The following is a 13,268-nucleotide window of genomic DNA, read 5'->3' on the forward strand; positions in this document are numbered from 1 at the left end:
TAATATTTAGAGGTAGGAGAGGAAAGCCTCTATTCTGTGCACTTATTTTTATCACTCAGTAAATCTTTCCCAAAATATCCCCAGCATACTTCCCTCACATCTCAGTGGCCTGAATCCTATCATGCCTATAATTAGCATATAATTAAATCTATCACTGGAAAGAAGGATGAAATGACCATGACTAGCTTAGAAGAGCAGAACACCAAGTAGAAGATGGAGTACCCCCAAAATGGGGGTTCTGCCCACAAAAAGGAAGGGGATATGGCTAATAATTTGATAAATAATCCTGTCTGCTACAATCCCTTACTGAATAACAGATCTTTTCCTCACTTAGAGATGTGATCACTTCCTAACTGGAAGGACTGGTTGGGAATATTATTGAGTTGTGCAGAGTAAGTGGGAGTAAGGACCTGAAAATGATCAAAAACACTTTCACTGGGACAAAATCAATGTGTCAGCAGGACTGCACCTGAACTACAAACTTGCAGCCATGAGAAACCATAGGGGAGAACCTGTTTCCTTGACTTTTCCAACTTCTAGAGCTACATTCCTCTACTGTTGACCCTTTCTCCATCTTCAAAGCCAGCAGCATAACAGCTTGTTTCAGTCCTCACATATCCTTTTGGCTCTGTAGTTAACTTTTTTTCCTATCGCCCTCTGCCTCCCTCTCATAAAGAGATCAGTGATTATATTTAGGGCCCACCCAGATGATCCAGAATAATTTCCCCATGTCAAGATTCTTAGTTTAATCATACCTGCAAGGTCCCTTTTGCCATACAAGGTAACATTCATAGGTTCCAGGGATTAGGTCCTAACATCTTTGAGGGCCATTGTTATGCCTTCCACAGTAGGTCAAAATTCATCAAGCTGTGCAATTAAGATTACTGCATTTTGCTGTTTGTAAATTATACCCCAGTCAAGAAATGCATACACTCCTGGAAAAGACATGATGGTTTAAGTTCAAGCATAATAATGAATTAAAGACCTGCCAGATCTACTCCTGCTGAGAGTACCATAGACCTAAGTTGAAAGAGTAATGAGCCTCAAGTATGGCTCTGAAGACAAAAAAATGGGCTGAAGGCTAGTCCAAAAGTATACTGGACTTTTCACCCTCCCCACAGACATCAACTGTGGCAAGTATATGACTCTTTTCTTTTTATTGAATTTATTGGGGTGACACGGGTTAACAAAATTATACAAGTTTCAGTTGCACAATTCCACAACACACCATCTGTACACTATATTGTGTTATGTGACTCTTTTCTGTATGTCCAGCATTTGTTTCAATCACTCTATGATCCCTGTAGAGCCTGGGCTTCTAGCTCTACCTGAAAATCCCTGAGAAGGAGAGAGTTACAGCCACTAAAAGACAAGGCTCTGGGATGCATGCTGGCAAGGAATGACAAGGGCTAACAGAGCTAGCTGTGCAAAGGGAATACAGGACAGCTATTCAGTACTTACAGTGGGGAGCAGGAAGTAGGGAAGGCCTTAACCAGCCCTCTGAGCCACCCTCTGAGGAAAGAACATATGATTGTGGAGGATTGAACACTGCATCTGTGGATAGATACTAAAGACCAGCCAGCTCTAAGAGGAGATGAGGAGGGTAGGGTCCTATATCCCCAGATCTTGGAGATTCTGTTTCTACATTCTTCCTGTCTAGGAAGTCTAGGCGTGGGCCTTGTGGAAAAGACAGTCAAGTAAGGAAGATTAATTTTGTTGCTGCCATTATGGGGGTTGTAGAGAGCACCTGGAAAGGCACATGAGCGTTTCTTTAATTATTGTCAGCTGAATCCAGTGGCATTGGCAGAGACATGTCCTGGAAACATGCCTTGCCAGAGGCAGGTGTGTTGTCAGCCTGACCTTTAGCTCAGGTGTCAGGGGGTGGGATTCATTATTTAAATCCAGCCAAGCACCAGGAACAAACACAATTATCTGGGCCCACCCAGAAGTGACAATTACAAAGAAGCCACAGAATGCACATAATCTCCTGTGTCTTGGGCTTTAGTAAAACTTCCTGGCATTTTGCTGTATAAAATAGATGCACTGTATCAGCTCTGGGTCACTGTCTCTCCATCAGCGGACAGCTGACTTACCTGGCCCCAGCTTTTTCCTTCTATCTCTGTGTCTATCTCTTTCTTTCATTTTCTCAATCCCCCGCAGATTTACTCAGGAACCAGACCACTCTAGCCACATTAGGCACAGAAAAGAGAGAAATATTTATAGGGGGTACTGGCGACTGTAGAACAGACATATGCTATAGCATGGACTTAGTTTTAGGGATTGGAGAGTCGAGAGCTTGGGTGGGGGGATAGGAAGGGTTTACTCTAAGTGAAGGTGATGCATATGTCAACTGCCTATTCTCTCCACATGCAAAATTATGCCAGGAGAACCTGTTCTTGGGCCAAGAATCCTTTGTTACCTTCTTTCCAACAAGAAAAGAAGTTCAGGCTCACAGACTTGTACACGTACAGCTCAATGCACTCATTGCCCCCTCCTCTACCTCCACTCCGTCTTACCAGAGACTGATTTCTGCTGTGCACATAAGTTGAGATAATCAGTGCTTCTAAACTTCTGCTTCATGAGTCTCAAGTCTCAAGTGGTGGGGGGCTGAGGAAAGAATATTCTTTTCCATATCCTTGGCTTTGTTGTGGCTTGTAAGAGCTAATCAAGAGATATAGAAAGAGGAGAGTGATTCAAAGCTCTTTTCAGAAACACAAACGCTTATATTATACTTTAAGTCCTCCTATTTCTATCCCTCACCATGCTTTTCCTTTAAGGCCTCTGATTCCCTTTGATTCCAGTCCACACTTTCAAAGCCTCACATGGCCAAAGCCCTATATTTCCCCTTCTCAAGCTCCCCTGCCTTTAACATTATCAGATTCAAACCACTGCCCCACCCTCTTCACACTATGAAGAGCCTGCTAATCTTTTAGCCACTAATCTTATAGACACTAACCTGCTTTCCAAATTCTTGGCACCAGAGCTATTTATAAAGCAGCATTTCATGCTAACTTCCCTATCCCCCATCATAAGCCTATTCTTTTCCCCTGACCTCCACCAATCTGAGCACTCAGAGGACCTTGGGTATAAGAGACTGGGGAGAGAGGCATAGCAACCAGAGCTGGAGACTGATGTGAGCGTCATCTTTCTCTCCAGGTAATAGTTCAAACTCCTCTATTTATAGCCCCAAAAATGACCCACACCACTTGCCTTTAGAATTCTTCTTAATAATAGTTGAGGGGCACCTTTCCTGGCACATCCAGCATGCACTCAGGCTGAGAGACACTGCAAGAGACCACTGGAAGCTCCCCTAATCTCACCCTAGGGTCAGACCTAATATGAATCAATGAGAAGCACTACAGAGATATCTTTCTCTCTTTAATGCTACCCTTCTCTGAGGCCTAGCACCTAAGATATGGATAAAGAAAATGACGGGGAAATCTGGAGAGAGTGATAAGAGTGATGAAAAGGTTCAAGAAATGTTTTCAACCTCCATAGAGGTATCTGCCACCAACAACAAAGAGCATGAGGGCACCAACCATCTTTCCCCCTCAGTTCTCCTTTCTTAGCTGAGGGATAAGGCCACTGTGAAGTTAAATCAGGCTCAGAATCCACTGTAGGTGCAAAAGCATCTGTTTTTGTTTTTTCATTCAATTGGGTAGCTACCAAACATGATGTAGAGCCCGCTGTGTGGTATTTGATGTCCAGTCTCATCCAGTTCAATTTTCCTCACACTTTGCTGGATAGAGGCTTATCTATTGCCCCATTAGACAAGTTTCTTGGCTCTAAGGCTTTCAAGAGTTCCCCAGCTACTCCAGGGAAGCCAGCACTTTCTGAAGAATAAACAGTGTAGTTAGCCAACAATTTGTAAAAAATAAAAATAGGGAGGATTTCCCCCCATGTACTGGATGGGTGAAAATATGGCTGAATAAGTATCTTTAGCAAGAGAGGAAATAGAAAAATCATTTCATGGGGGAGAAGATTGTCTATCTAAAGGGAGAAGGAAGGTTACATTATACAGGTGTGCCTGGATGATATAGTAAAAAGGATTAAAACTAGTGGCCAAATTCTTGAGCCTTCCTCCATCTTCCCCTCTCCCAGAAAAGGCTCTACATCAACTCCATGGCCAACATTTCCAGGTAAGTAAGAACTTCTAATTCTATGATTCTGTGACTTTTCCCCTACCCAAATCCAAGCACTTACCTTTGGGGCATAGGGGTTTCCAACCTCCATCTTTTCACCATTCATGCTCCTATGCCTGTTTTAATCCTAGGAATATTTCCTTTTCTCACCACTTAATCTCTTTCCTCTCCCTTCCTCTCCTCTTCCATTCTCTTCCAATCTTCCACTCTATCCTCTTTCTGGTTTTCTCCTCATAGGGTGTTTAGGAAGATCTGCTCCAATGGGAAGAGAAGAGAAGAGAGGGAAAAAAGGATAGTTGGGTACATCCTTCAAGGTCTCAGTGTTTTGGGTTGAAGGATTCAGATGACTATGTTAAAAATGATTATGATAATAATATAGGAGGTTGTTCCACAACAACTTTCCATCTACCTGGGGAAATAGGACTTCATGGACCATTTGAGTCCAAAAAGGGAAAGAGCCTGGGGAGAAGGGAATGGAAGCCAGGGAGTGGGGGGGGGGGGGGGGGGGGAGCTAAGAAAGGACCATGGAGAGAAACCAAGATGACAGCATAGGTAAACAACTAAACTGCTGCCTCACACAACAATTTTAAAACTACAACTAAAAGACAAAATATCTGTCACCCACAACCACAGGAAAACTGGCTGAGTGGAAGTTCTTCAACTAGAAGGAAAGAGAAAAGAGCATTAAGACGTGCACAAGCACTGAAAAGCTGAGGTACGGAGGCGCTCGAATCAGGCTGGCAGCAGGCAACTGGGCACGCTGCTTTTTTTCAACCTGAAGGAAGACAAGCTCCCGATTACTCTGAACTCTAGTTTCTGGGGAGATGATGGGGATACAAACTCCTACAGGGAGAAGCTGGACTGTCTGCCATCGGGTCAGAAAGTGAGGGTGACTTTCTTGCAGAGGTGCCCCCAGCAATCCTTGTTTATTGCGCTGGGGCATAGGATGCGAGGACTTGAAAATGCTGAAATGCAGAGATGGCTGAATGGCAGCCATCACTCTTTGCCACACCCTAGCCTAGTGACTCCCTGAGACCCCCCCTCCACACACACACACACAATCTACAAACCCACCCAAGCTCCAAGCAGTGGCTTTTGCATATAAATGTCCTGCCCTATCGCAGCTTAACCTAACAAACTGCAGCTCTGGTCAGACATCTCCAAAACCTCCAAACCCCAAGTAAAGAGAAGAAAACTGTAGTTCTTGCTGTAGCTCTTGCTGGGTGGACTCAGACAGTAGCTGACCTGCACCCCATTGGAGATCCAGAAGCTAGTGTATCTAGTGGTCAATGTGAGATGACACTAGATTTCAACTCCTCACATTCATAAGTGACACATTCAAGAGGAAGACTCAGTAAGCAACAAAGCCCCCCTGAAACAAGTCCTGCCCCATAAGCATGTCTCCAGCATAGCAGTTCTTCCATTATAGACAGAGTGAGTACTCACAGCCAATTGGCCTGGAGGTCAATTCCTCCCAGTGACACCAACAACAATCAAGACTTAACTACAACAAGGCTGTACACACATTCCACAAAGGGGAGCACCATAAGTGTCCACCTCAGGTAACTGGGAGGCCGACCCACTGGGCCATATAGGACATGTACCACACAAAGCCACCCTAACAACTCAGGGAAGCAGCGAAAATGTGGAGACAAAGAAACAGATCACAAATGAAAGAAATGGAGGAGAACAAAAGACTGCATATAGAGTTCAAAACCACGGTTATGAGGTTTTTCAAGAATTTCCTAGAAAAGGCCGATAAATTTAGTGAAACCCTCAAGGATATGAAAAAAGACCAACTAGAAATTTAAACATACACTGACTGAAATAAAAAATATTATACAGAGACCCAACAGCAGACTAGAGGAATGCAAGAATCAAGTCAATGATTTGAAATACAAAGAAGCAAAAAACACTCAACTGGGAAAGAAAAAAGAAAAAAAGAACCCAAAAATTTGAAGATAGTGTAAGAAGCCTCTGGGACAACTTCAAGCATACCAACATCAGAATTATGGGGGTGCCAGAAGAAGACAAAGAGCAAGATACTGAAAACCTATTTGAAGAAATAATGACTGAAAACTTCCCCCACCTGGTGAAAGAAATACAAGTCCAGGAAGCATACGGAACCCCAAACAAAAGGAATCCAAAGAGGATCACACCAAGACACATCATCATTAAAATGCCAAGGGCAAAAGACAAAGAGAGAATATTAAAAGCAGCAAGAGAAAAACAGTTAATTACCTACAAGGGAGCACCCATACAATTGTCAGCTGATTTCTCAACAGAAACTATGCAGGCCAGAAGGGAGTGGCAAGAAATATTCAAAGTGATGAATAGCAAAAACCTACAACCAAGATTATTTGACCCAGCAAAGCTGTAATTCAGAATTGAAGGTCAGATAAAGAGCTTCGCAGATAAGAAAAAGCTAAAAGAGTTCATCACCACCAAACCGATATTACATGAAATGCTGAAAGGTATTCTTTAAGAAGAGAAAGAAGAAAAAAAGTAAAGATAAAAATTATGAACAACAAATACATATCTATCAACAAGTGAATCTAAAATTCAAGTGAATTAAAAATCTGAGAAACAGAATAAACATGAATATAATAGAATCAGGGGCATAGAATGGGAGTGGATTGATAATTCTCAGGGGGGAAAGGGTGTGGGAGGTTCGGGAAGATACTGGACAAAAATCGTACATCTATGGATGACGATAGTGGGGGGGTGGGTAAGGGCAGAGGGTGGGGTGGGAACCCGGTGGAGGAGAGTTATGGGGGGAAAGGAGAAACAATTGTAATAATCTAAACAATAAAGTTTTATTAAATTTAAAATAAATAAATAAAAGAAAGGACCATGCAAATGAGAAGGGCAATTAAAGGGGGAAATGAGAGGAACCATTTCACATATCCACTTCTGCTTCATGGTGTGAGAGCTTTTTCTGACCAGGTATGCCTTTGCTCCTTCTCTCCATAGATAGTGTAGTCCTTGTTGACCCTGATTATTTAAAAGGTCTAAAGCCGAGGTCGGCAAACTGCGGCTTTCAAACCACATGTGGCTCTTTGGCCCCTTGAGTGTTGCTCTTCCACAAAGTACCACGGCCTGGGCGAGTCTATTTTGAAGAAGTGGCGTTAGAAGTTTAAGTTTAAAAAATTTGGCTCTCAAAAGAAATTTCAATCGTTGTACTGTTGATATTTGGCTCTGTTGACTAATGAATGTGCCGACCACTGCTCTAAAGCAAGCATGTTAAACTCGCAGCTGGCAGGCCACAAGTTTGACATGCTTGTTCTAAAGAGTAAGAAAAAATCCTGTTGGTCTTTGTGTCAAGGGCCTCAAACTGAAATGTCACACATGTCAGACAAGTAACCTGAATGAGTGGACTAGACAAGTGGACCAGAGGGATATAAAAAAAGCCAAATTAGTGGTCGCAACTATGAATGCCTTGTCTGGTGGGGGCTAACAACTGGGAATTCCAGCCCAGTGGGGCCAAATTTTCTGATTGTTAAAGAGAAACGGGAAATGAAGCTCAGAATAAGACCTTTAGAGGCCCCAAATCTGAAAGATTATGGTGCCACTTCCCCAAATAATATTTAAAAATAGATATAATTTTAAAGCAAAAATAAAATGTTATTTTTCAAAATTACACACAATTTGAATGCATGCTAAAATTTAAATAGTTTCTAAAATTTCTGATTTTTTCCATTACTGTTGGTGGTGCCCCTGCTTCACTGCTTATCAGAACATGGGTTTAGACTGCCTATGGAAAGATTTAATATGTCAGAAATCCATCTCTTTATACAAAATTCCTGATTTTCAAATGTTGGCAACTAATTAAAAGATTTTTTAAGGCCTGGACACATTTTTGAAAACTATTTTTCCATAAGCTGGCTGTGACCTTAAGGTTGCCATTTTGAAACCTGTGGTATGTCTTTCTGTCTCTCCTTTTGTGTTGAGAAACCTCCTATTTTTTCCATTAAAAAAAAATCCCAAACAAATAAGTAAACAAAACAATAGCCACAGTAAATAGCATCAAGAAACAATACTTTGGCTACAGTACTAGAAATCAAAATTACACTGAAATATTTTTTCACTGCTTTTTATTTTCTTTTAATTCTTACTCTGTGATCTTACTTGATTGAAAATTCTATTTGATTTTGAAAAAGGCTCAGAACAGCCCTAGCCAGCTTGACTCAGTGGATAGAGCGTCAGCCTGTGGTCCCAGGTTTGATTCTGGCCAAGGACACATGCCTGGGTTGCAGGCTTCATCCCCACTAGGGGCATGCAGGATTCTTTCTATCATTGATGTTTCTATCTCTCTCTCCATCCCCCTTCCTCTCTGAAATTAATAAAGAAATATATATTTTTAAAAAACAGAAGGCTCAGAACAGATTAATAAATACTAATTCAGATGTAACCTTTAGATATTGCAGAATAAAACTGTCTTAATCTGTCAGATTAAGCAGTATGAATAAGCAGACCAGCCAGTTTTAAATATCAGAGAAATATTGGGGTATAGCCAGTAAATTAAGCAACTTATTTAAGATTCTCAATTGCTCTTTATTTCTAAAGCTTAAATCATTTTTTGCATTCCTACAAAATCTTCAGAATAACCTACAGAAAGAAATCTTTAGTTTAAAAAAATGCATGTTGGTCCAGGAATATATTTTTCCTTTTATTCTCATCATTTGTATGTCCCTTAGTAGAGTTTGATATTGTTATTCACTTAAGTTGAGTACATTTCTTAAGTGAATTCCTTAGCTATTTTGTTTTGTTACTTTTATGAAGATAATCTTATTTGCATCATATTTTATAAAATGTTTTTCTTCTATCAAGGTGCATTTGTTGATGTAAAATATGCTTATTCTAGACCATTAAGAAATTAAAGGCCAGTTCTTGGGCAGTATATGTGGTTGTGTGAGTGAAATATTGTCTATTAAAAATCTATCCAGGATTTCTATTATTTCTTACAACTGCATGTGAAACTACAATGGTCTCAAAATAAAAAGTTTAATTTAAAAAAGGCAGTGAGAGGGAAGTCATAAATGTCTAAAGTGATCTTAAGCTTAATTATAGAAACAAAGTTGAGAAACAAATTCAACAATTATAAACAGAAGTTATTTCTGAAATATGATATATGATGGCAGAGTTTGAGTTATCTTTTTGTTTGTATTTTCTCATTTTCACACAATATGTATTATTAGCATAATAAACACATATATAAATTACTAACTTTAGAGTAGATGTTGAATTAAAAAAAAAATAAAAACAAGATATGTCCTAGCACAAACAAAAGATAATTCTAAACTGCTTGAGAGCCAATAAGATCTTAAGGGACAAAGTGATGCCCTCTCCACATGCAAACAGCGGGATTTAAGAACAAATCATCTGGAGGAGAAAATGGTGGCAGAATAGACAGATGTGTTCTGAGCCTTGTCCCAGAGCAGATAGAAGGAACTGCTGAGGGTCACACGTGGAGTGTTTGTTGGCAAGCTAAGGGACAGCAAAACTCTAGGAGAAGGCGGGGACTGCTAGATGGGGTTCCCTGACCAAGCAGTGCTGGGTCCTCTTCTGGAGCTATGGGCTCAGATAGAAAACTGTGCCATCTTGCAAGAAAAAGTGGATCTTACCAGAAGCCTGAAAATCCACAACTGTGGTGACCACCAAACAGCTGTGATCCTCAGAACAACAGTCCCCAATCAGTGCAAACACGGGGATTCAAGGGAACTCTTCACTCCACCAGGGAAAGGTCAGATTTCGCCAGAGATAAGGTGAGGTATCTGGGTCCTGGCTGCGAGAGAGAGAAATACGTGCACTGCGGGACCTGGAGGACCGGGGAAGTCTGGGCCTAGAAAAGTCGATGGCTGTTGGGGCTAGTGTGATCCGTGAATGTGGAAGGGGGTCCTCAAAGCTGCTAACAGAGGGATCTCTAAAAAGCAACCCCTTTCGATCTGACACGAAGGGAGAGCATAAGAATTTGAAAGGTGTGCAGGCTGTTTAAACTTGTGTGCAGACCCATCATTCGCACACTTGGGCTTTTTCCTCTTCATTCCCTTGCTTCTGATTAATAAGCAAGGATCACCCAGTTTGGCATACTCTGGGAGACTGCAGGGGGAAGTTGTTTTTCTGGAAACTGGGGACCAGAGTAGGGAGAGACCATCAGAGACCCAGCTCTGAGGCAGCCCACCTCCACAAACCGGTATTGAGTGCCACAGAAAAAGGCGAGAGCAGCCAAAGAGACTGGGAAGCCAATCCAGAAACACTGCCACCTAGGGGCTGAATCACAAACTGACTTTTTAAATTATTTTTTTATTTAATAAAAAATAAAGGAATACAAGAAATTATTACTGCCTACTAAAAAATCAAGACTGGCTTACAACACTGAGGAGCAGTGGAACACAGGGAACTGCAATACTGTCCAGACTGAGAAACAGGCACGCCAAACAGAACAATAGAGGAAGTGAATGACCTTCAGTATTACACACTTTTTTTATTTTCATTTTTTTATTTTCATTTTTTGCATTTTTTTACTTAAGAAATGAATTTTTTTCTTTTTTCCTCACTTGATTTTACCTTTTTAATTATTACATTTTTATTTTCAATCAGATTACTACTGATATTTTACCTTTTCTTCCTTTTTTAAAAAAGTGTCACTTTATTTTCTCTTTATTTTACTTTGGGATTAGTGTTCTACATTCTATTTTCATCTTTCCTTTAGCATCATTTTGCCCTACTCAACATGACCTTTATGCCATTACTCTATTCCTAACCTTTCCCCTTTTGGTGTCCTGTTTATCTTAACCCTTTCCTACTTCAGATTTTCCCTATTCTTTCTGTTTACCCCTTGCTAAAATTTCACTCTACTTATATATATAATTTCCAATCCCCTGCTCCAAGTGCATACACACCACTCTCTTCACTGTCTTAACTATCAAAAATTGTTTTTCTCTCTGTCCTTTTGTTGTTGTTTGCTTGAATGTTGATTATATCAAATTGTTATGCTTTTTGTGAGATTGTTTTGCTTATTCTTTTTTGTGTTTGATATTTTTTTATTTGCTCTGTTTTTCTTTGTTTTTTACTTCTGTTTTCCCTTGCCTCGCTTGATATTAGTTGGTGTTGTAGTTTGTATTAATCTCCATGTACTTGTTGCTGGCATTTGCTGGGATTGGTGGTTGTTCTATTGGAATTGTCTCTCCATATATTGATATATAGTTTGTTCCCCCTTTCTCTCTTAGTCTCGTTCTTGTCTCTCTTATTTTTCTTTTTTCCATTTCCCAATTTCATTTTGACACTCCTTTTTTTTTTCTTTTCTTTTTCTTCTTCTTTCTCTCTTATCTTCTAATTTGGCTTTCTCCAGTGGTCACTTTTATTGGAGGTTATTAATATTGTGAATACATTTCTGTTCAGTGCCTTGTGTGTTGTACCTGGTTGTATTGTATTTTGTGCCTTTAAATCAACACAGGAGAGAGAGAACTACATACCAGACATCTTGAGGAGAGAGACAATGGGAAGACAAAGAAATAGCCCACATTTGAAAGAAAAGCAGGTATCACCAGAAAAGGAAGTAAACAAATTAGAGGCAAGCAACCTATAAGAGCAAGAATTCAGAGAAATTGTCATAAGGTGGCTAAAAAGAATGGAAGACAAATTTGACAACATGAGTAAGAACCAAGAGGAAATGAAGAAGAACCAAGAAGGAATGAAAAATGACATCGCTACTGTAAAGAACTCAATAGAAAGCATCAAGAGTAGACTAGAAGAAGCAGAAGACCACATCAGTGAGCTAGAAGACAAGATGGGAAAAAAAAATACCCAAGTAGAGCAGCTTCTCAAAAAAATTAAATTAAATTAAATTAAATTAAATTAAATTAAATTAAATTAAAAAGCAGGTGGAGAGCCTAAGGGGACTTTGGGACAACAAGAAACAAAACAACATTTGAAAAATAGGGATTCCAGAAGGAGAGGAAACTGAGCAAGGAATAAATAACCTGTTTGAAGAAATAATGACAGAAAACTTTCCTAATAAAGGGAAGAAAAAACCCACACAAATCCAAGAAGCTCGCAGAGTCCCAAGCAAAATGAACCTCAAAAGATCGATGCCAAGGCACATTATAGTTAAATTGGCAAACACCAACAACAAAGTAAGAATCTTAAAAGTGTGTGCATGGGGTCTGGTCTTGGGGATCAACCTCCCCGAGTTCTCACATTCAGGTTCAAATTCAGTGCAGCCTCCCTGCTTGGGTGCAGGGTCTGATCTTGGGAAACAAACTCCCCAGGTTCGCACCCCCAGGCTCAAATTCAGCGCTGTCTCCCCACGTGGGTGCGGGATTTGGTCATGGAAAACAACTCCCCCAAGGTTGTGTACCACAGCTCAAATTCAGCACATCCTCCCTGCCTGGCCATGGAGCCTGGGTGAGGGAAACAAACTCTCTGGGTTCACATGTCCAGGTTCAAATTCAGTGCAGCGTCTCTTCTAGGGTGCAGGGTTTGGTCGTGGGAAACAAACTCTCTGGGTTTGCACCCCCAGGCTCAAATTCAGTGATGTCTCCCCACATGGGTGCAGGATCTGGTCGCAGCAAACAACCTCCCCAAAGTTGGGCACCTATGCTCAAATTCAGCACAGCCTTCCTACCTGGGTATGGAGCCTAGTTGTGGGAGACAAATTCCCCTATTCTGTGCATTCAGGCTCAAATTCAGCGCTGTCTCCCTGCCCTGCGTGGGCGTGGGTTCTGGTCACAGCAAACAATCTGTCCAAAGATTCGCACTTAGGGTCAAATTCAGCAGCCTCCTTGCCTTGGCACAGACTCTGCTCATGGGAAACAAACTTCCCATGTCAGAAACCAAGGCTTAAAGTCAGATAGAGCTGTCACTGCTGTGTGTGTGCACAGAAAACCCTATTGTGCTGCCGTTCCTATCCGGGAGTTCCTATCCTCTGCCACAGTGGGGCGGTGGTGAAGGGGATTGGCTTTGTGACTCACAGAAATCTGCAGCCGGGGTGCCTGGAGCCTTGGTGTCTGCAGCTGTGGTCTTAGGTCTTCTACCAGAGTGGCTGTAGGGTCCCGGCTTGCTTCTGAGACCAAATTGGGTGGTGGCAAGGCTAGGATCCTATTCTCAAGCAGTTCTGTTCTTCAA

Source organism: Pipistrellus kuhlii, unplaced genomic scaffold, assembly GCF_014108245.1.
Source record: "Pipistrellus kuhlii isolate mPipKuh1 unplaced genomic scaffold, mPipKuh1.p scaffold_m20_p_40, whole genome shotgun sequence".
NCBI lineage: Eukaryota > Metazoa > Chordata > Mammalia > Chiroptera > Vespertilionidae > Pipistrellus > Pipistrellus kuhlii.